A 20,087-nucleotide genomic window follows, 5' to 3' on the forward strand; every position below is an offset into this window, starting at 1 on the left:
TTTAAAAACAATCTTCCTTCAGTAGTGACCTAGGCAATTACTCCTTAACTCTTAGTTAACAAAATGAGGCTTGGAGAGTCTATATGGCATTTCTAAGGCCATCCAGCTTACTAGATGTAGGCGTGGAACTTGAATTCAGAGGAACTTCCAAATCCTCTGTCCTTTTGTGAGTATAGAGTCCACATACTTATTAATAGGGCTGATAATTTAAGTCATGACATGGATATTTTGGACAGGTTACCAGAAAGAAGGTTAAGCATATTCATTAGACACAGGTTATGTGGCTTTCAGTCAGGCATTTGACAGGGTCACTGTTGGTCATATTGACCTGATGGAAGCCCAGGATGAATGACATCTGGAGGATAGTTCTAGCCAAAGGACACTCATTATTGGTCTGTTTCCAAACAAGAAGCCTTTGGGTTGCTAATGGAGAACTTGAACCTCAGTTCTTCTCTTTTGGGCAGTTTTTCACATCTTGAATGAAGGAGCAGAGGTCAGATTCCTGGAGCAAAATAAAGTTTAGTAAAGATCAATGCACAGGTCTTCTTTTGGGTCCCTGTGTTGGTTTGAATCTGTTATGTACCCCATAAAAAACCACTCTTATAGGGACAGACCTAATGTGGGTGGAATCTTTTGATTAGGGTGTTTCCATGGAGATGTGACCCTGCTCATTCAAGGTGGGTCATAGTTTACTAGAGTCCTTAAGAGAGCTCAGGGAGAGAGAGAGAGAGCTCAGGGCCGACACAGACCGAGACATTTGGAGATGCAGACAGAAAGACATTTGGAGATGCTAAGCTAATAGATGAAGCCCAGAGATTTCCCTGGAGAAGCTAAGTGAGAACCCACAGATGATTAAAGAGAAAGCCAGTGGAATCAGAAACTGAAAGCAATGCAGCCAGGAGCGAAGGACCAGTAAACACTAGCCACATGCCTTCCCAGCTGACAGAGGTGTTCCAGAAGCCATCAGCCTTTCCTCAGTGAGGGTATCCTCTTGTTGATGCCTTAGTTTGGACACTTTTATGGCCTTAGGACTGTAAATCTGTAATCTAATAAGTCCCCTTTGTAAAAGCCAATCCATTTCTGGTATATTGCATTCTGGCAGCTTTAGCAAACCAAAACAGTCCCCAAACACAAGATGGTGGAAGATGTGGCTTGTAGACATCACTTAAAGGAAGCACCACATAACAAGAGAGAGACGTCGTTTCATACTGAAAGCATTAGGCACAGTTCTGACTGTCACCCTTTAAGAAGGAGGAACTTAAAAGTGAAAGATACTGAAAGCAGAGTGACCAGGAGGATGAAGGAACTCGAAACCATGTCATGTTAATACTGTTTTAGAAGACCAAAGCTCCAGGAATGGAAAAGGGAAGATTCAAACTGGACAAGGTAAGTATTATCCAGTATTTGTAGAAGTCATGGAGAAAATTTGGGCCAAAGCTTTTTTTTTTTCTGTCGCTAATAATGGGGAATGGTGGTTTAGGAAGGGGGAGATGGTATAGGAAGACATGTAGCTTGTAAATAATGAATAACTTTAAATGTCAGAGTTCTCAGAAGATGAGCAAGTAGAGATTCAAGGCTTTTTTGGAAAAGTTTTTCCAGTATCAATGAGTGTTTTTAAACACTGAAATTCTGTGCTTCAGTGTTCCCTTTCCTGCTCTCTAAGTATTCAGCATGGAATCTTTACCAAGCTCATTCTTATGCGGGGCTCCAATATTGGAAATCATTCCTTTTAGGTGATTAAGATGATTTTTAATATCTTCAGGAGAGTTCAACCAGAATTTACTTTGCATATTGGATTTAATAGGTGAGAGCTGGAAGTTCACAAACACCATGTGAACAAATGTGTTCCAAATGAACTTTAAATATGGACATGAAGCTAATTGTTCTGGCATTTATTTCAGTGGGGATGAAACATTGACCAAACAAATTTCAAAGTGAGGAAGAGGATATTCTAGCATCATACGCAGGAAAATGAGCAGTAGCAAGCAACTAACTTGGAAAAGGAGGAAGTTCAATCTTTGAGGCCCCAAGGGAGAAAAGAGAATTTTTGACTCTCTCATAAGAAGAATGAAACATTATTTGAAAATAATGTAACTGTGGAAATAATTGGTGTTAAATCACTTTCAGCACTGAATTTCCAGTATGGCTCGCTTTTTAAAAATACAAACTTGTATTATTTAAGTATAAGGCATATACAGAGAAATGGACAAATTATAAGGATACAAGCAGATGAATTATCACAAAGTGAACAAGTTTGCATGACCACCACCCAGGTTAAGAGAGAGGAAAAAGCCTCCTTGTATCTCCTTCCAGTCACTCTACCCACTCATCCCACTTGTCCCCAGCAGTAACCATTAGCATGACTTATAAGTTTGGCCTTTATTTAAACTTTATATAAATGTAAATTCAATCACACAGTGAATAATTTTTTTCTGTGTCTGACTCATTTTGCTCAATACTATGTTTGTGAAGTCATCCTTTGTTTTTGTTTGAGGCATTACTTCACTCATTTTTATTGCTGCAGAACAATTCTATACATCTCACAAATTTTTTTGTTTTTTTTTTGTTTGTTTGTTTGTTTTTAACCATTCTATTGTAGATCAATATTTGGTCTCTTTCCAGTTTGGGACTATTATGCATACTACTATTATGGACATTCTTGTAACATTTTGGTGCAAGTAGACTGGATTTTCTGTCAGGTATATGTCTAGGAATGGAGCTTCTGGCTTATGGGATACATGCGTGTTCAGCTTTAGAAGTAAAGCTTTAGTTGTATCACTTGTCCACTCCCTCTAGAAGTATATAAAAATTCTATTTGCCCCACACCCTCCTCAACACTTGGCTTTGTGATTCTTGTTAATTTTGGCTATCTGGTATATATTAAGTGGTATTCCATTGCATTTCATTGCATCTTCATTTCCCAAATACCTATTAAGGTTGAGAAACTTTTCATATGTTTATTGGGAAACCTTTTGCAAATTGTCGAGTTGTGTATTTTGTATATATAATTATTATTGTATTACCTGTTTGTGCCTTATTAATATATATTTGATATGAGTCCTTTGTCAGTAATGTAAACTATCAGTACCACCTCCTACTCTGTAGTTTGCGTTTTTATTCTTCTGATGATTTCTTTTGAAGAGCATACAGTTTTATTTTAATGTAATTCAACTTACCAGTCTCTTATTTTATGGTTAGTGGTTTTGGTGTCCTTTAAAATAAATCCTTCTATACATCAAGGTGATGAAGATATTATTGTTTGTTTTCTTCTAGAAGCTTTGTTATCTTAACTTTCACATTTATGATAAGAATATCTCTGGAGCTGATTTTTAAGTCTGGTGTGAAAAAGGGAGACAAATTCTTTTTTTTTTTCCCCCTTTTCAGATGTTCAGTTGACCTGGCACCATTAATGAAAAAGACCACAATTTCCTACTCCTTTGTACTATCACTGTTGCTCTAATAGGTTAAGTGTTCATATATGCATGAATGAGTTCTGGATTCCATACTGTTCTATTAATCTGTTTGTCTATTATTGTGCCAATACCATACGGTCTTAAATATTGTACCTTTAAAATAAATCTTGATACCTGATAATTTAAATAATCAAATATATCCCTTTCTTTCATTGTCTTTGGCATTTTAGGCCCTTTACACTCATATAAATTGTAGAATCTACTTGTTAATTACCACAAAAACACTTGCTGGGATTTTTATTAGAAATGCATCATATACAGGCTGCTTGGGTAGAACTGACATATTCACAACAATGAATATTTTTATCTATAAATAAGCAATAGTACTCTATTCTTTGAGGTCTTCTTTAATTTCGCTCAATGATATTTTATATTATTCTACACAGAAGACTTGCTCATCTTCTGTTAGATTTATTCCCAGAAATTTAACGTTTTCTCTTTTGTGAAATGCTAATTTGAATGGTATTAATTTTTATTCGATAAGTTGTGTGTTTACAGAACAATCATGCATAAAATACAGGATTTCCCATATACCACCCTACTATTAATACCTTGCATTGATGTGCATTTGTTACAATTGATGAAAGCACATTTTTATAACTGTACTATTAACTATAGTCCATGGTTTAATTTAGGGTTCCTTGTTTATGTTCCATGGACTTTTTTTCAATTTTTATTCTGGTACCATGTATACAACCTCATAGTTCTCCTTTTAACCACGTTCAGATATGTATTTCAGTGCTGTTAATTATGTTTACAATGTTGTGCTACTATCACCACCATCCATTACCAAAACATTTCCATCATTAAAATAGAAACTGTATATTTATGTCTTAACTTCCTATTCCCTATACCTGCCCTGTCCCCTGGTAACCTGTTTTCTAGATTCTGATGCTACAATTTCACTTATTCTAATTATTTCATATCAATGAGATCATATAATATTTGTCCTTTTGTTTCTGGCTTATCTCATTCAACATGATGTCTTCAAAATTCACCCATGTTATTGCATGTATCAGAAATTCATTCCGTTTTACAAAAGAATAATATGTCATTGTTCGTACACACCACATTTTATTTATCCATTTATCGGTTAAGGGACATTTGGCTTATTTCCATCATTTGGCAACTTTGAATAATGATGCTACAAACATCGGTATGCAAATATCTGTTCAAGTCCCTGCTTTCAATTCTTTTAGATATATACCTACTATTACTGGGATTGCTGGGTCATATGGTAATTCTATACTTTGCTGTCTGACACAAACTGTCTTCCACGGCAGCTGCACTATTTTACATTCCCACCAGCAATGAACGATTGATATTATTTTAAAAATTTGTTTTCCTATTCATTTGTTGCAAGTTAATTTTTGCAAATTAACACATAATTAGTGACTTTGCTAAATTAGCATTTATTCTATTAGTGTGGAGTCTTTGGATCTTTTATGTATTAAATCATGCCATTTTCAAAAAAAGACTGCTTTGTTTCTTCTGTATGTGTATGAATATATAAATAGTTCATGTCTATATGTCAGAAAATGTTGTTATTCATGTATATATTTCACCAGATAAAGAATTCTAAGTTGGCAGTTATTTTCTTTCATCATTTTGAAGATGTTGTTCCATTTTCTTTGGTTACAATAGTTATTGTTAGAAAGTCTGCTGTTACTCTTTATTGTTACTTATTTAACGGTAAATTTCCCCATCCTAACTGATTTTAAGGTTTTATTTTTATTTCTTAATTTTCAGCAATTTTGTGTACCTGGGCATGGATTTTCTTTATATTTCCTATTTGGAGTTCAAAGTGCTTCATGAGTCATGGCTTCAAGTCTTTTTGTAATTATGGAAAATTTTCATTTATTATCCTTTTAAGCATAGTTTTCTGACCAATTCTTTCTGTCCTTTCTGGTGGATACCAGTTATAGTCATATTGACCTTTTCTCTGTATCCTATATGTCTTTTATATGATTTATGTGACTTCATCTTTTTGTCTTTGTGGTTCAATCTGATACTTTTTCAATGACCTATATTCCACTTCTATCATTTTTTTCAGCTGTGTCTAATATTCTATTAATTCCCCTCAACTGAGTATTTAATTTTAGTTAATTTACTTTTCAGTTCCAAAATTTCCTCTTTTCTATAAGTGGATTCCCATTCTAAAAGTCGCTTTACTGTCATATATTTTCTTGAAGCTAGTATATATTGTTATTTTGATATCCATGTCTGATAACAAATCTGTATCTTCTTGTGTATTTGTTTCTATTTTCTTTTTTATTCTCATAGTTTTGTTTTTTCAGTCATCTCTTGGCACACCTGTTAATATTTATTCAGTTTTGAACATTGGGTATAAAAATCTGGAAGTGAATTTGACCCTCTGGATAGCGTAATTGTCCTCTAGAGAGTATTTCCTTTTCATTGGGGTGGGAACTATTATGATGGTGGCAAATCCCCTAATTTTTTCAATGATTATCTAATTGCCTAACCCATTCTGTGATGGTTTATTTCTAATGCATGCCTTCTCTTAACATGTAGCACTCCAGCTGAAAGCTTGAGGGAATTACAAAGTTTCCATCTCCTTAGAGATCCCTGGACTCCAATTTTGTCCTCTATACCTGGCACTCTTCACTTATGAGCTTCTCAGTCACCTTTTCCTGCTCAATTTCTCTGACTCTCAGTTCCAGTTGCAAATCAGTAAGTAGTACCTTGAGGAAAAAGAATAATTAAAAATCAGGTTTACATTTTTGTACTTTCCTTCAAGTTTTCACTGCCTGAACAACCTTCTAAGGCCTTAAAACCAATGAATTTTGCACTCTGTCTAGTTTTTTCAGCTGTGCTCAGCAGGAGGGTTTGTCTACAACAATCTTCTCTTCATTGCTAAAATTTGAAATCCCTCTAGCATGAGTTATTTTGAATCATATAACTCTTTCACTCTTATAACAGAGAGAGTGCACAGCTTCAGAGATTGAAGACATTTCAGATGTAGAATCTTTCCCTTCAAAAAGAAGGAAAAAAAGAAAGAAAATCAGATGCATTTATGATATTATGTTTGGAATGAGAGATGTGTAAAAAAAAGAACTACAAAAATTTCACCTAAAATATTTGTGTTGGCAGCATTGTAAAAGAGACCAGAAATCAGTGGAAATTACCAAAATTATAATTCTAGTTAGGGTCTTTTAAAGGCTAGAGAATCCAAGACTAGTTCTAATTTGAAGCTCCCAATATTTTTTTTTATTCAGAAATGTCAAAATAGAGTAAAAAGTTGGAGAATATTTAAAATGTTAATGTTTAGCAAATTAACACTTTAAACACAAACTTACATACAACCTAATTATGTGACATACAAGGCAATCATAGCATTCATAAAATATTAATTTGTAGTGTCATATTGAAATTATATACAAGTTAGAGTAGGTTGAGGAGTTTACTTTTCTTTCAAATCTCTCATTGTATCTCTATGCCTGTGTATAACTACTTTTGGAGATAATATTAGTAGGTTAAAACAAGAGGCGATGGACAAATGCACTCCCTTCCCCACCATTCTAATAGACTCTGGCTCTAAATATTCTCTTAATTCTTATTAAATTAGCTGATTTGATAATTATTTAATTATAAACAGCATTGTGCCTTAGTCAATATTACCTTTCAATGGCAGAGCTAATTACCAAATTATATTATAGGAGCAGGAACCATAGACCCCAATGTGGTACTGAACAACTCTGTAAATTTTCTCCTTACTTAAAGGAAAAATTGTGTATATCATTTTGCCCTGAACTCAATGCACAGTTTATCTGCCCTTTCTGTTTTTAATAATATCACCCTATCTAGTTTTCCTATTCTCTACAAAATTCAGTTTCAATGAAATATTAGAAATATAAACTCTTTTAGTAGTCATACAACCTTTATAAATATTTCTTGTCAGTTGGTCTTCCTGTAACTTTGCAACTTGTACTTCTCTTCTTTAAGAGCTTAGTTTTCAATGCTGTTGTATTTGAAATGGTTTTTTGAGGTTTTGTGGTTGCTGTTGGCACTCTGAGGAAATTAAGCTTCCTTTTCCTTGCAGAGCCGTCCAGGGCCTTTTTGAATGCACACAGTCCACGTCAGTGTCATACCAGTCCTGCTGCCGGAAGAGGACCCCCTTTGGAAGTCAGACAAGTTGTCTATCTCTTCTCCTTCCCCTGAAAAATTTGGCTTCTCAAGGTATGTGCAAAAGGCTTGGGGGTGGAGTGGGCATATATATGAAAATTATACACAAAGAATGCATGCCAAACTTGTCATTACATTTCTAATACAGAATCTTCAGACAGCCTTATTATTAGAAAAACAGATTTATTCACTCTGACTACAACTTCATCTTTATACAGAGATTTCTTCTTCTCCTGTGAAGAACACAGTATTCTGAAGGTGAAACTCAGTTTTTATTGGTGGGTAGTATGGACAAAAATGGTTTCAGAATTTGTCAAAAAAGATACTCTGGCTAAAGCTATCATAAAGGTTCTGAGGTGATCTAGTATTGCATTTGTATATTGTTTAAATGCATTTAAATGAAGTTTTAATTTGTTTTCCATTATAAAAATCTTTAAAATCTATTACTGCTAATATTTTCATGTATAGTTTGAAACCTTCTGTTAGCCCTAATCAATAGAAGAAAAACTCAATAGCGATCAGGTACTATGAAATTTCTAAAAGAAATATATTCAAAATAACGAATGAAATAATGGTTATTATATTTCTTTACATTCTATTTTTAAAGCTCTATATGACAGATGCAATCTGAAGATAACTTTAAAAGTCACATAAGTAAAAGTTAAGGACAAAATCTGTTCAAATAATAACTTTAAGTGAAATTTCTTTCTAAACCATCATTTCCTATTTACAAGAAATTGTGTGTTTCCAATATGTGGAACCGAATGTAACCGCAATGTTTCAAAAACACAAGTCAGTAATCCAAAACCTCAGTTTGAGGTTTTGTGATCTTGGATGGGTCACAATTCTGTAGATTTCAATTTCCCACACAACTGCATTCTTATTTATCCAAATTATTTATTAAGTACTACAGATTTACAACCCCTTGTTTGTTTATTAAATTGGGTTTAAATCAATTAATCAATATTTTAATCAATCAATAGAAGTAATGGGAAGGCCAATGGTTTAGGAATCAGGTGGTACAAATTCTAGTCTTCTATCTTCTAATAATTGGCTGATATATTGGGGAAATATTATCCATCCATTCTAGGCCAGGGGTTGGCAAACTTTTTCTATAAAGAACCAGATGATAAATATTTTAGACTTTGCAAGCAAGAGACAAAATTGCAGATGAATATGTAGGGTTTTAAGTTACCATTTAAAATGTAACCATTTAAAAATATTAAGAACATTCTTTGATTTCAAACTGTATGAAATTACGAAATGAGCAAGATTTGGTCGCAAGTCATAGTTTGCCAACCCCACTTCAAGGGAATGATTTTCAGCAACTGTAAACTGGAAGTTGTAGACTAGATCAAAGAACTATAAGGAAAGTCCTGGGGGTCTTAAGGTGACCAAGCCCCTGATGTTATATACAAAATTTTCAATGTATGTCACTATATCCACAGATTTCAAGAGATTTTCAAAGGCGTTCAAAACTAGTTCAGGTCAAGAACCACTGGACTAGCTGATTTCTAAAAGTGGTTTCCAAATCTAAAATTCAATGCAACTATGAAATGTTTATTGGGGGCCAACTATGTGTAAGCCATTTTACTAACACTGTAAGAGACATGGCACATTATGACTAAAATAATGCATCAAAATATTTTTTTAAAAAACTTAAAAAGCCTATGTGAAAATCAATATCTCCTTCAAAGTAATAACCTTGAAAAAATTCCACCATTGGTTAAACCTTCCTGAGATGTTACTTTGGAAAGTATCTTCAATTCTAGTTTATGGGTTATATCAAATTATTTGCCAAATGTTCTTATTGTCCCACTTTGCTTTGGAATGGCAATGGTATTATTTGTGACAATTGTAACCAAACTGAATCTAAGCAGGTTTTGTCTCTCCATTAAAACTATTATTTCCTTAAGGGCAGGGAATATGCCTTTCTGCCTTTGCATTCTAGAACAATGTTTGGCACATAGTAAGTACTCAACATCTCTGGAATGGATATATGAATGAATGAATGAATGAATGAAAATATGAAGACACCATCATTGAGGTTATGTACCATAGATGCTGGTAGGCTTGAAACCCAAATGCTCTAAAAACAGTGATTGCTAAATTCAAAGATTGCTTCTCTTTTCAACTTGGATGCAACAGGGATTTCAAAATAGTTAGTCAACTAAAGATTGCAATTCCTGGGGACTAAGTCACTTTTTCAAAAGTAAGTACAGTTTGTTGAATTTAATTCACGTGGAGAGAGAAATATTTCTTTAAAAGTTGCCAGTAATCTACTTTCTGGCATGGGACAACTGAAGAGTGAAATTTTGTTAATGAATAGCCACACCCTCAGCATCTAAGCCCTTCCTATCCTGAGGCAGGATAGGATGTTGTTCTAGGTGGAACATTACAGAATGTGTAAATGGTAGTTTTTCTGGGGAATCCGAAAGTCAGATCTAATAGAATTTAGGATACCACTTTGCTCTCTAATAAAAAAGTTCGAGATTGAACTCCCTTGGCTACCCAGTTGATATGCAGAAATCCAAGCATTGTATGCTGGGATCCCCTCACAGCTACATGAGGTATGTATCTCCCTTTTTAACTCCTAATGATTCCACTTTTTCTAAAAAAATTCAGTCTATAATGTCTGGTTCATGGTTTCCAGGGCTTTTCCTCATTTACTTCTCAAGGAAAGTTTAAATTTTAATATTTAAAAATTTAAGAAATTTTAATGAAAGGTCAGCACATCTCTGTATATAGCTGTTGTTAGGTCAGAAATATCCTTTCTGAAAAGAGTTCACCTCACCTCTTTCCCTCTCCCACTCCTTCACCCTACAGTTATGGCATGAAATCAGCCATAGACAATACATAAACAAATGGGTGTGTCTGTATTCTGGTAAAATCTTTATTTATAAAAACAAGTGGCAGACCAGTAAGCCATCATTTGCTGACCACACCCCTTCTCCCCAACTACATTGAAGGCTTGAAGGCAACTTAAAAACAAAGTGTGGTAAAGGGAAACGTAGAGCTCAAAATTAGAGATTGCTCTGGAGGCATCAGTACTTCCGCTTTCTGGCGTTGCCCAACAGCCGTCTCTCCTTTTAGCCGTGGCCTGTGGCCATGCTGGTGGGACCCACCCCTCATGCCTGAACAGTTCTCTCTTCTCCCTGCCCCCTCTTCTCTGAGTTAATGTTCCTCCCTTTTGTATGTCAAGAACAAGTTCATATCATCATTATTTCTCACAATAGGGAGGCCCAGTTGAATAGAAATGTAGTCCATAGAGGTCTGAAGTGTATTCAAAACTAAGAGTGGGCACTTACCTTCCGTTTACACTACTAAAAAGTCTCACCAAAAATGTCCTTTCTTGACTAAAGGGAGAGTCTGCCCAAAAGACAAATTCTTGCTTCTATTCTTGGAGTCACATGAAAAAAAATAAACTACTCATCTATCCTGAGTTACAGGTACCTCTGATTTGGAAATACTGGGTTCTAGTCAGAGAACGTGCTGCTGTGTGCCTTCCCTGCATTCTCTCTCACTGTTCTCCAACTTGTTTTCCCTGCATCAGTTATTAAGGACAGGTTCCTTTCCCCTAACCACATGTCGACTGAGAAATTAAAGATTGAGCTGCAAGGGAACAAAATCATTTATTTGGGTTGTTAGGATTGCAATTCGGGGAGGAGAGATTCGGGTAGCAACCCAGACTGTGTCTCGTCTTGGGGCTTTCAAGCAAGGGTTTTTAAAGAAAAAGGTTACATACATTGTTTGTAAAGAATTATGATTGGAGGATGTTTGGGGCTTTCCAAATGTCCTTCAAGTTAGACAGTTTGCCAATTTATTTATCTTGTAGTTTGTTTCATGGTGTCCAGATATCCCCAGAAACATTGTTGCTTTTGGTTCTGTATACCTCGGTAGTTTGTGATATCTGGCTGAGACGTGCATGAGAGTAAATTTTTGAATGGCAGCCCAACTCCATTTTAATCTCTTAGCCATAATAAATCCGTTTTGTGTTACCTCTTTTCTCACACCCATTGCACATTCTCTTCTTTGAAATATTGTGATTTGTGACTAGAGCACCACTACCCAATGTTCCTCTGTGGGTTCCTACTCAGCAGACCCAGGAGAAAGACCCCTCCTTAGGGGCTTTCGGGGATATCTGCAGATGGAATCACTATCTCTTTATCTAACAGTACGATGGCATCACACCCTGCCCTGCACCTAAGATAACTTTATGGAGGTCTTATCTTTTTTAATAGGTTGTGATCTCCTTGCAGAACAGTAACGACATCTTATGCAGTCTTCATTCTATGCAAGGATGAGTTTAGAGACACCTTTCAGTTGAGATTCCAACACAAGATACAAGAATTGACACAACATAAACAGCAACAAATTTTCACCTTCATCTGATGCCTTCTTTCTCTCCATAATCTACCCTATAAAAGTATCTACCAAGAACAAAATTGTTGCATTGGCCTTCTCATGAAATAAATCTGACATAAACCTTTTTAGGTTCTCTTAATTAAGTTTTCAGAAGAAGAATGTAATTGTGAAATAGGGATTATTTCCCCTGCTTCACTGTTTATATTATTACAGATAGATAGACATAGCATCATATTCAAAGATGTTTATGGCCTCTGGTGCTCAGGAAACTAAACTTCAGTCAGAAAGACACAATTTATCCAGGTAAAAAAATGCAAACAACATGTATCATTATGAAAAATCTATATTTGTCAAATGCTTTATCATTTATAAAAAGGAGGTAGGTACCATAATTCCCATTTTACTATTATTTTTTCCCAGAAAATTTAATTAAGAAAATTTGAAAGTTTCGTGTGAAATTTGCTTCATGGGAAGAGATCTGAAACAGGTCATTTCAAAGACTTTGCTCTTGGCAGAGACATTTGTAGAAAAAAATGAGTGGTTAGATAACTTTTGTTAGATTGCATAAAAGGAAAAGGAGTGTCTAGTAAAGATCATTAGTCAAATGACTGGATGGGTAGCTTGTTTTCCAGAATAGGTATTAATGCCAATAAGATTTATTAAAAAAAAAGTTTAACGCATTTTATCAAGATTGTTAATTGCTTCCCAGTAGAATGGGATGAATTTCATTACGCCAAAATCTCTGTTCCTGGCTGGGTTTGAGACCCTTTTACCTTTTACATTCCAAAGGAAGAAATCAAGGTTCAAGGCCACCTGGCTAGTCTTGCAGCTCAGGAGAGTGAATGTGAATTCCAAGACCCCATTTCCCACCACAGCCTCCATGCTTCAGGTAGGCTTTGAGGGATAAAGACCGTGACAGCTGTGGTGGTTTTGGAAGGAGGGTGGTCAGTGAAGGTGGAGAGGTCAGAAGATTAAGACTCCTCACTGAGTCTTGATGTGTGGACGAAATTTGGATAAACAAGGAGGAGTCTGACATTGTTATATTAAAGCAGTGGTTCTCAAGGTGAGTCCCTATTAGAATTACCTGAACAAATTATGAACATCACCAGTTTTGAGGACCCCCTTGACTACACAAGTTGCAAGTCTGATATGCTGTCACCCTCTTCATCTGTGCTATTGGCACCACTGCAACACGTAACAAATTCCTGCCCGCCACTCTAAATCGATTGCCTTCAACTTTACTTACAATGGAAAGAAATCCTTTTTTGTAGAATCAGAGGTTGGCAAACTTGATTTTTGAAAATGTGTTTTTTAAATTGTGTCTGTAAAGTGCCAGATTTTGTGGGCAACACATCTCTGTCATGACTGCTCAACTGCCATTGTAGCAGAAATGCAGCCATAGATCATATGTAAGCAAATGGACGTGGCTGTGTCCCAGTAAAACTTTAATTAAAAAACAGGCAGCAGGCAGGATTTGGCCGTCAGGCTGTAGTTTGCAAATCCTAGATCTAGATGATAAACAGCCAGAAATCTCAGATCAACTTGGATTTTTAAAAAATGTATTTTACACTTTTGAAGATGCTTTGAATAATTAAATATGGTCTTTAAGATGCTGTGGTGTTTCATTTTTGCAGGGGTTTATTTATTTATTTTGAACAAACTGCTGATTTCCTAGCACAAAAAGAGAATAAGGATGGTGCGTCATACCATTTGATTCTCTGATCCTGTGGAGTGAGACCCGGAGCTTAAAGGGCAAAGGTTATATCTAGCAGTTATTCTGTGCTTCAGTTTGTCAGGCACTGTGGTTCCTTTGTTGTTACTTGAAGCATAACTCTTGTTAGCCAATTGCAAGCTCAGAGAAGTTGAATAATTTGTCCTTAGTCTTCCAGATATTGTGGTAGAGCTGCTGTTAAGAGCCACATTCTTTCCACCCACACTTTTCCTCAATTTAATAAATTATAGAATGATTATTTAGATCCATAGCCTTGGGACATAAGTAGATCCTGGGACTGGCTTCTGAATCATTACAGTAAGATTATGTGATGAGAATAACATTACTGCAGAGTGTATGTTGTCACAGTTCAAGTTTTTGTAAAATCAGGGTTAGGAAGCAAATGTGGAAACTGGAATTCAGTACCATAGCATTAGGGGGGCACTGCACATCCAACTTCAGCACCCAACTCCGTCCATCAGCAAGGCATAACATAATCTACCACCACCATTCCAGATTATTTTGTGACTCAACAGTGGAAAGATTAGGGGAAGCACATCCTGGGAGGAGACATCCTGCTCTGCCTCACTCCAACCATATGCTTGGCACTGTTCTCAGTTAAAAGGAACTCTTCAAATAACCAGAAACTTTCATTCTCCAAATATGCAGAACAAAGACAAGTTTGTGTGGATAACTGACATGTATGTTTGCATGATTTTATCTTTAAATAACACATTTATTATAATTTTTTCATGCAAGTTCATTAAAGCGGCTTCCAAGGTAGTTTACTTTATGCATTTTATGTGTATATCCAGCCCCCTGATATTTCTATGAGGATATCCCTTTAGGTGATATTCTCTCCTATAAAAGTCCAATGTATTTTCTTCCCTTCCTACAAAGCTTAGTTTATGCTCACCTGCTCCAAGAAATCTTTGATTAATCCCAGCCTAGATGCTTAATTCCTTCAGTCCAATCAGGATTTTTACCCACTAGTTTATACTGATGTGATGATACATGGTACTGTGCCATTGTAGTGGGACATTGTTATAATAAATATACATTTAAGAGTGCATTTTGTAAACTTAGGCACAGTAAGTCTCATGATTCACTTGTGATCTAGCAAGTAAAAAAAGTCTTCAAGTTCTCCAGATGGAATGTGGAAGTGGAAGCACTTTTCCCTGGGTCTTTTTCCTTTTCTCCCTTCTAACATTTTCTTGTATGTTATTTTGTGGCATAATAGTGATAATTAATATAAACAATAAGTAATAGGAAAACGGTAGTCTATATATTTCTTTTCCATACTTTTGTGTGGGTCACTGGGAGGGGAATGGAGGGGACACTAGCTTAATGACCTAAGGAGAGACCTTTGAGAGGCACTGATATATCTCAGCTCAACTCTGTCCCCTTTTATTTCACTCTCTACCTAGAGTTGTAACATTTAGAAAATAAAAATGTAGGACTCCCAGTTAAATTCGAATTTCAAAAAACAATATTTTTTTTTTAGTATAAGTATGTCCCATGTGACATCTGGCACCTACTTATACTAAGAAAATATTTATTATTTATCTGAATTTCAACTTTAACTGGTAGCTCTGTATTTTTTCTGGCAATCTTATCTCTGCTAGGTTTACAACATAGCTGTAGGATCTTTGTGTATTGAATATGATATAGACAGACGCCAAAAGAAAGAGGCATTGTTGGGTTTATTTGTTGCAAGAATTTATTGGAATCATGTTAATAGCATTGATTCTTCAATGTTGGGAAATGCCTCCTGGCAGGTATTAGAAATCCTGCCCTGGAATTCTGTGTATGTCACTCAGGAGTGGGCAAATGCCTTGTACTTGGGGATCTTCTTTTCCTTGATCAATAAACCAATGGTTAGGACTGTTAGAGCAGTTAATTTTTTTTCTCCTTGATTCCATTTTATCCATGATTCTATTAATATGTCTTAGCCACCCTAATTGAGACAACTTGGATTTCCCTAATACAACATTGCCTACCTTGAACAAGAAAAAAGAAGTTAGTTCAGAAGTGAATGAATTAACTCTGTGTAATGCTAAACTTTGCATTCACCCATAGCCACCTTCTGCCTGCCACCCCAACCTGGTAAATCCCACATGAATAGGTTTGCCAGATTTAGTAAATAAAAATACAGGTTGCCCAGTTAAATCAGAATTGCAGATAAAAAAATGAATCTTATTTAAGTGTAAGTATGTTCCGAATGTTGCACAGGTTACTTACACAAAAATAATCATTGACCCAATATTTCTCCCCCACTCCTTCCCTGACTTGGTGTGTGATTCTGTCTGAGCCTTTCTGTGACTGGAGCTCTGGAGAGTAGCCTCTCCAAGCGCTGATGACACCATTTCAGAGTCATCTCTCTCCTGCCACCCTCTGGTCACCTGTCAGTGAATCCCACTGTCCAGAGCCAGATGTAAACCAGGGCTAGGGACCCAGGGGATACAGCCCCAGGGAAGAGAGGGCAGTCAAATTAGAGCGCAGAGCAGGACCGAAAAAGGAAGAGAATAAATCTGGGTAGGCACTGGAGAATCATCAGCACATCCCATTTATCACAGTAACAAAAAATTGTAATACTGAGGAATCAAGTTAAGGTGACATACACAATTGCAATATGAAAAAAAATCATTTGTTGTTTATCTGAAATTTCAATTTAACTGGATGTCCTCTATTTTATCTGTCAACCCTACATAAAAATTCTTAAGACTCAGCATTTTCACATAGTGAATTTTCTAGTTTGATAGAACTGGATTCAATTTCCTGCTTACCACTTATGTGCCCTTGGCAACCCACTTAACTGGGGGATAATAATTCATATCACAGAAGGTTGTCATAGGAAATAAGAGAGAATGCAAATAAATACCTGAGGTTAGGGGTACGAATAAGCAACTGCTCAACAAATAGCAATCAAATGTTTACTTCCATTCTCCCTTCAAAATCTTTCTTTTCTTCCCTTAACTTCTCTGGGAAGAATAAGGGGTCACTACCTTTTCTCCCACAACAACCTGTACCTATTTCTAATACAGCATTTATTATCCATGGCTTAAGACCTGTTTTGTAATGATGGCAATATACACATATCTGTTCCTTTATTTTTTCTTTAGTGTTTTCCTGGTATAATTTTTTAATGTTTAATTTTAAAATAATTTCAAAATTACAGGATAGTTGCAAAAATAATACAAATCCCATAAAGAGAATTCTAATACCCCCAATCTCCCAGAGACCTAGGTCCACGAATTTTAACATTTTGCCACCTTTGCCATATCATTGTATCATTCACCTGTCTGTCTGTCTATCTATCTATCTATGATTCATTTTTTTGTGAACAATTAAGAGCAGATTGTACACATCATATTCCTTGAATATGTAATATTTTCATGTACATTTCCTACAAACAAGGATCTTTATAGGATATCTCTTTTGTAATCACCTTAAGTATAGTTAGCAAGTTAAAGAAAATTAGCATTGATATAAAGTTTACATTCTATATTCCAGTGTTTTCTTTTGTTCCAATGGTATCCCTTTAAGTGTTTCTCCTCCATTCTTAAACTCCATCCAGAATTATGTATGGCATTAATTCTCGCTATCTCTTCAGTTTATCTTTCTTGTTTTCTATTGTGGAAATATACGTAAAATGTACATTTTCTCATCTGAACCCCCTCCCAGGCATACCATTCATTGGGAAAATTTATTCTAGCGACATATATAACCTAAAATGTCCCTTTTTAACCACATTGAAATATATAATTTCATTGGTGTTAATTACATTCACAGTGTTTTACTGCCATCACTACCACCCATTACCAAAATTTTTCCATCATTCGAAACAGAAATTCTGTGCCAATTAAACATTCACTCACCATTCCCTACCGCCAGCCCAGCCCCTGGTAACCTGTATTATAGTTTCTGGCTCTATGAATTTGCTTATTCTTATTATTTCATCAGTGAGCACACAAAAATAAGTGCGGCTGGCTTATTCCACTCAATATGTCTTCAAGGTTCATCCATGTTGTCACATGTATCAAACTTAATTACCTTTTAAGGTTGAATAATATTCCATTGTATGTATATGCCACATTGTGTTTCTTCATTCATCTGTTGATTGGCACATGGATTGCTTCATCTTTGGGCAACTATGAATAATGTGAACATCAGTGTACAAGTATCTGTTCAAGCCCTTGTTTTCAATTGTTTTGGGTATATACCTACAAGGGAGATTGCCAGATCATGTGGTAATTCTATATTTAAAATTTGAAGAAGAGCCAAACTTTTCAACAGTGGCTGCACCATTTTACATTACCACCAACAATGAATAAGTGTTTCTATTTCTCCACATGCTCTCCAACACTTGTATTTTCCATTTTTTAAAATATAGCCATTCTAGTGGGTATGAAATGACATCTCATTGTAGTTTTGATTTTCATTTCTCTAATGGCTAAGGACTTTGAGCATATTTTCATGTGCTTATTGGCCATGTGTATGTCTTCTTTGGAGAAATGCTCATTTTTTAAAATTGTGTTGTTGGTCTTTTTGTTGTTGAGTTGTAGTATTTCTTTATATATTCCGGATATTAAAACCTTGTTGGGTATGTGGTTTCCAAATATTTTCACCCATTCTGTAGCTTGTCTTTTTACTTTTATGATGCAGTCCTGTGATCCACAAAAGCTTTTTACTTTGATGAAGTCCCCTTTACCAATCTTTTCTTTTGTTGCTTGTGCTTTTGCTGTATAGTCTGAGAAACTGTTGCCTAACACAAGGTCCTGAAGATGCTTCCCTATGGTTTTCTCAAGGAGTTTTATAGTTTGATATTCATATTTAGGTCTTTGATCAATTTTGAGTTAATTATTTTTATGTGCTGTGAGAGAGGGTTCCATTTTCTTTTTTTTTTTTGGCATGTGGATATACAGTTTTTCAAGTACCAATCGCTGAAAAGTCTGTTCTTTGTCCATTGAAAGGACGTGGCATCCTTGTCAAAACTCAATTTACTATACATACGAGGATTTATTTCTGAACCCTCCATCTCATCCATTTGTCTATATGCCCTGTGCTATAGTAAATGAAATTTTTCACTTGATATTCCATTCAGATTTTTCATTACTGCTAATTTTTACATGTTGATCATGTTCCCTGCCACTTGGCTGAATTTGTTTATTAGCTGAGGAAGCTCTGTTGTGGATTTTTCAAGATTTTCTATATATATGTAAGATCATGCCGTCTGCAATTAGGGAAAGTCTGACTTCTTCCTTTCTAGTTGAATGTCTTTTATTTATTTTATTTGCGTAGTTGCTCTGGCTAGAACTTCCAGTATAATGTTGAATAACAGTGGTGGCAGTGGACATCCTTGTCTTGCTCCTAATCTTAGAGGGAATGATTTCAGTCCCTCACCACCGAATATGATATTATGTGGATTTTTCCTAAATGCTGTTTATTGTGTTGAGGAAGTTTCCTTGTGTTCCTAGTTTTCTGTGTATTTTTTTTTAATCAGGAAGAGGTGCTGCTTTTTGTCAAATGCCTTGCTGCATCAAATGAAATGATTACTTTTTTCCTTTGTTTTATTAATGTAGTGTATTACATTTATTGATTTTTCTTATGCTATAACCTTGCATACCTGGGATAAATCCCACTTAACCATGGTGTGTACGGTTTGCTAGCATTTTCTGAGGATATACTGGTGTATCCTGGTAGCTCTATTCTATGTCTTAAATCCAGCAGTCCTTTGCCACAGGCTGCTTCAATTTATATGTTTCTTACTCTGCTTTAGTTGTTCACAAGTTGCTTCTGCTTGCAGGGCAAGTTCTGGGAGGGCAGACCGGATAGTTTGGCACTGCTACCCAGGCTCTCCAGTGTGCACGTAGGGCTTATTCTCTCCGGGGAATCACAGTGGGAGCACAGGTTGGCTCCACACTGAGCCGGGCAGAAGGTGGTGGCAAGGCCAGCCAGGGCAACACAGGCTTCTCCTAACCTTTTAAAGCTGCATTTTCTTTTTTCAACAATTGCTCAGTTACTGCAACCCTTTAACTGTTTTCTGGAGGTTTATACAAGATTGCTTTGCCAGTTTTTGGTAGTCATTCAAAGATTCTTTGGGGCCCCAGCAGCATGGAGCCTCTTACACTGCCTCTTGGTTGACATGTTCCTTCTTCTTTTTAAAAGACAGATTTTCTGGACATAGATTTCTTGCTTAGCAATTTATTGCTTTCAGCACTTTAAGTATATCTTGCCACTGTCTTCTTTTTTCCGATGAGAAATCGGCACTTAATCTTATTGAGGCTTCCTTATACGTAACATGTGTTTCTCTCTTTTTGCTTTTAGAATTCTCTATCCTTGGTATTTGACTGTTTGATTATAACATGGTATGGTGTAGGTTTATTTGGGTTTAT

General features: G+C 35.7%; 1 protein-coding gene across 10 annotated transcripts in view; it reads left to right on the plus strand.

Moving 5' to 3' along the window:
- The first annotated feature begins 1,258 nt into the window (after positions 1-1,258).
- Positions 1,259-20,087, plus strand: part of LOC119534589 (probable G-protein coupled receptor 141) — a 60,245-nt gene continuing 41,416 nt past the window's right edge. For 4 of the 10 annotated variants that reach the window (XM_037837099.1, XM_037837094.1, XM_037837102.1 and 1 more), the window contains exons 1-5: positions 1,299-1,386; positions 5,223-5,309; positions 6,006-6,164; positions 7,534-7,670; positions 7,765-7,874. The gene's annotated coding sequence lies outside the window, so the exon portion shown is untranslated. Of the gene's footprint in view, positions 1,387-5,222; positions 5,310-6,005; positions 6,165-7,533; positions 7,671-7,764; positions 7,875-20,087 lie in introns of all 10 variants that reach the window. The other 6 variants (XM_037837098.1, XM_037837096.1, XM_037837101.1 and 3 more) reach the window with 3 other exon arrangements.

The sequence above is a fragment of the Choloepus didactylus genome, chromosome 5, assembly GCF_015220235.1.
Source record: "Choloepus didactylus isolate mChoDid1 chromosome 5, mChoDid1.pri, whole genome shotgun sequence".
NCBI classification, from domain to species: Eukaryota; Metazoa; Chordata; class Mammalia; order Pilosa; family Megalonychidae; genus Choloepus; species Choloepus didactylus.